Below are 4,676 nucleotides of genomic sequence, written 5' to 3' on the forward strand. Positions count from 1 at the left end.
ACCAGCCATGGCGGGCGCACCATCAGTAGTCATCCCAAAAACTTTACTCCATGGTAGTTTCATATCATCAAAAGCTTCACAAACAGAAACAAATAAATCTGTTCCTCTTGTTTGTCCTTTAAGGCTTTGGAGGTCAAGCAGCTCCTCTGTCACGTTCATCATGTTGTCGTCAGCTCCTCTTACAAAAATCAGTAGTTGTGCAGTGTCAGATGCATCAGTGCTTTCATCGCAGGCTAATGAGAAATAATCAAAAGCCACTCCCCTGTCCCAAAGTTGTCTCTGAATATCTGAGGATATGTCCTCAATTCTCCGTGCCACAGTGTTACGTGCCAGAAAAACATTCATAAATTCTTGCTTCTTCTCGGGGCAAATGTTCTCCACCAATTTCATGACACAGTCTTTGATAAACATACTTTCAGAAAAAGGTTTGTTTAGCTATTAACATGGCCACTTCGTAGCTTGCTTTGGTGATATTTTCCTTTGACTCACAGGCCCGCGTGAAGAATCGCAGTTGTGATGCCAGAGCAGCTTGGAGTTTTCAGCGCGGTCACTCCCTGTTAGCTTGTCGTATGTGATTGCATGTTTAGTCTCGTAGTGTCTCTTTACGTTGAAATCCTTAAACAAGGCAACCGTCTCTTTACAAATTAGACAAATGCAATTGCCTCGATTTTCAGTGAAGAAGTATTGTAATTCCCACCGCTCCTAAAAGCAGCGGCCTTCACTGCCAACTTCCCTCTTTTTTTTGCAGTTGCCATGGCAGAAATGCGTGGAGAAGAGTTCGCGGCACACGTGCAGATCCAGATAATATTAAAATGATGCTGCCATCGTGTGGTGAAAGGAGGAATTACATTTTTTAAGTTTTATGATTTTTCTGACAGAGCTAGCGGGCCATAAATAACACATTATAAGACCGAAGCTGCCGGACTTTGGACATGCCTGTTATAGTTGATCAGTGTATATTGTGTATGTGTACACAAACCACACTTATTGAAAGTAGTAAAAAAACAATTATGGTCACAGGCATTGATTCCCATATTATACCTTTTATTATCATTAGGAGGTCAATAAACATTTTATACAGATTGACTCAAGTTCTGTATATAAAGGGTTTGGATTTATACTCACTTGAGCTCCACATGAGTAGACAATTCTATCCTTGGTAACAACTGAGTATTCACACACTGTATTGACTAATCATAGCAGCACAGTCTGATGTGTGTCTTATAAATGGTAAGCTTTCAGCTCTAGAGAAAGTCTTCATTCTAGTTAAAGAACTATAACCAGCTGAGCCAGAAGAAATGTCAGTTCAGACAGAAAATGTGTCAGTATTATACTTCTACTGTACTATTATACTTCAGGTTCTCACATACTGTAAGCTTCATGTGTTGTTTCATGCATTTGATGTCTGAACCCTGCTCGTTCGATAATAAATGTACAGGACTGATAATAGAAATTGTTTATTTATTCTCTATACTGACCGCAAACCATTATGGTGTGTTTGACAGGAAAATATATTACTTCAATCAAACCTTCAGTCTCAACTTAAACCTCTGACCTACCCTCAAACATAAAGTTGCCACTCTGTATCGAATTTTAGTCAGAATCAGTCCATAAATAATAGGGTTGAGAACCGGGGGCATCATGAGAAACTGAACGGCCATGAAGTTCTTTAGAGTCTGTGGCATAGACGCTGATCCATACCTTGAGTACATGGTGTCAAAAAGCAAAGCAGCTGTGACGTTAAGCAGACATAATAAATGTGGTACACATGTCTGTGTAAACTTTTTCCTACCTTCTTTTGACTTTAAAGCTGACTTTATAAGCCGCACATAAGAATATACAATGAAGACAACATGAGCACAGTAGAAGGAAATAATAATCAGTCCAACAATGTCGTTTGCTTTTGTCAAACTACAAGCAAGTTTAACAATTGACCAGTTCTCACAATACAGTTTCTGTATGTGGGAGCCACATAATTTTAATTTAGATGTCAAAGTTATAACTAAAACCTCACACCACAGAGGAACAAGCCAAGCCAAACTGATTAACACAGCAATCCTTTGCACAGACATCACAGAGTGATACTCCAGGGGTCGACATATAGCCACATATCTGTCATACGCCATCAGAGCTAGAATAGAGAAATCAATTGTTGCATATGAGTATATAACATAGACTTGCAGAAGGCATCCCACATATGATATGACATAAATATCAGACAGGAGATCAAAAACAAATTTGGGGTAAAAGCCTGCAGTCCCATAAAGTCCATTGATGCACAAAGAACACAAGAAAATGTACATGGGTTCATGTAAGTTTTGATCCAGTATTATGGTTAAAATAAACATTTAACCACACAATTAGACAATAACATAGTAAAGTGGAGAGAGAAAAGAGTGACTCTGTAAGTTGACTGTTGCACTTGAAGCTCAGACAGTGAAAATACAAGTATATACAGATATATTAATCATTTTGGCTGTCAAACAGTGTTTAGAGAACAGGGTGCATTGCGTTTAAAGTGTTCACTATATATGTGCAATTCCCTCAGTGTTGCACACAGTTAAGAGTTTGTCCACCTCTTTAAATGCCAGAGTGTCATAGAGAGAAAAAGTCACGACGTCATCCCCAGGCCTCTGTTTCAGCCCTGTAACTCAGTCTTGTCCTATTGAGCATTTCTATCATCCGACTTTCTTCCAAACAGCTTACGATCATTATAAGTAATTAGAAAAAAGATGGATTATTAGTTTTTATTAGTGTTGTTTCAAATGTCAGTGGGATTTTTATGAGACTTGTTACAATTTGACTTTGGCTCTCTGTTAGTCGGCACTTAAAAAGTAAAACAATAAAGAACAGTTTAGTCAAAAGAGCTTAGAAATGTCAGTGATCTCAGGGCACCCTGGTGGCTCGCCTAGTCGAATGTGCGCCCATGTATTACGCTGTGTACTTATTCCAGCAGCCCAAGGCCAGTGTCATCCCCTCTCTATGTCCCCTGCCTTTCTTTTTTATGTCTCCAATTGTCAATGTCGAATAAAGCATAACATGCCAAAAATATATCTTAAAAAAAGTACAGCAGTGTCTACACCTGTGTTCTATGTAAAGGCCAACAGGGGGCAGCTCTTTTGGCTGCAGTAAAAACTGAGAGCATGCAGGAAAAATGAGCTGACTTCCAGAAATTATGTTCCAATTTAGAGTAAATTAGACTATAAAGAAGGATATGCTTTTGGGCGTGGCTACCTGATGATTGACAGGTCACTCTCAGTGAGAAACTTCAATTAAATTCAACATGTACATTACAGTATTTAGGTGTCTAATACTGATCAGAGTTTGTATATATTATGCAGGCTGAGAAATCATCTCTAGTGTTTCCATATTGTGGTATGTGTTGGTGGAAGGAGCAGCAGAAAGATGGACTCATAGAAACATGCCATGCTTAAAAACTATGAAGCTCTGTGGGTAGAACCTGTACCAACCATATTATCTAAAGATATTACCAACCTAATATAACTATATCTGTACAATGTAATGATGAATCAGCATCCACACAAACAAACAAGAGAAACACTCTAGTGTCTTAAAAAAAAACAGTATTTCATTTTTTAGGTGACTTATTACATTTCAGTGTGCACAAAAAATAACAGCCAGGATTAAACATGACAGTTGTTCTTGCTAATATTTCTTTGTTGGGAAAGTGAAAGGATGTTATATAAATCAGGACAAATATATAAGCAGTGCGTGTGTTTCTAAAACAATTGAATCGTAATAACACACAAAAAAAGACTTAGTTTATCATTTCAAGTCATCCCTAATATTCTCACATGATCCCTGTAGGGACTACTATAATAAAGCTGGCAGGGTTTACTGACCTTACTGTCACCTTAAAATACTTTAATTGTTCACCTTATTTCTAATGTTTCTTATATTGAAATTCCTCAAAGTCAAATCTCTGACAACCCAGCTCCCTGATATGATGTTTATGAGCTGATCTGAAAACACCTTTGTGGCCATTCTCAAACCTAAAACCCTTTTTCTCAGTTTAACCCCATTAAACAGATAAAAACTGGAGAAACTTTGCATCGTAACAACCCTATGTTTGTTCAAATGTAGTGGTAGTTGAGTCGTTACATGTATCAGACTTTGAGTGTCAATTTAAATCTTTGACCTGCCAAAATTTATCCATGTCTGTGTTCTAATTCTTTGTCAGAATCAAGTCATCAAAGTTATAGGGTTGAGAACGGGCGGGGGTCAATTAACGAGAAACTGTATGGCCATGAAGTTCTTTAAAGTCTGTGGCATAGACGGCTGATCCATACCTTGAGTAGCATGGTGTCAAAAAGCAAAGCAGCTGTGACATTAAGCAGACATAATAAATGTGGTACACATGTCTGTGTAAACTTTTTCCTGACTTCTTTAGACTTTAAAGCTGACTTTACGAGCCACACATATGAACATCCAATGAAGAGAGCATGAAAAAAATAAAAAGAGATAATAATCAGTCCAACAATGTCGTTTACTTTTGTCGAACCACAAGCAAGTTTAACAATTGACCAGTTCTCACAATACAGTTTCTGTATGTGGGAGCCACATAATTTCAGCGTAGATGTTAAACTTATAACCAAAGCCTCAATGCACAGAGGTAAGAGCCAGGACAAACTGACTAACACAGCAGTCCTTCGCAC

At 38.0% G+C, this 4,676-nt stretch overlaps 1 pseudogene; it reads right to left on the reverse strand.

Annotated features, from left to right (window-relative positions):
- Positions 1 to 1,523: 1,523 nt before the first annotated feature.
- Positions 1,524 to 4,322, reverse strand: LOC118339312 (annotated as a pseudogene).
- Between the last annotated feature and the right edge of the window lie 354 nt (positions 4,323 to 4,676).

This window comes from Morone saxatilis, unplaced genomic scaffold (genome assembly GCF_004916995.1).
Source record: "Morone saxatilis isolate NCDOM2014 unplaced genomic scaffold, NCSU_SB_2.0 Contig5, whole genome shotgun sequence".
Lineage (NCBI taxonomy): Eukaryota > Metazoa > Chordata > Actinopteri > Moronidae > Morone > Morone saxatilis.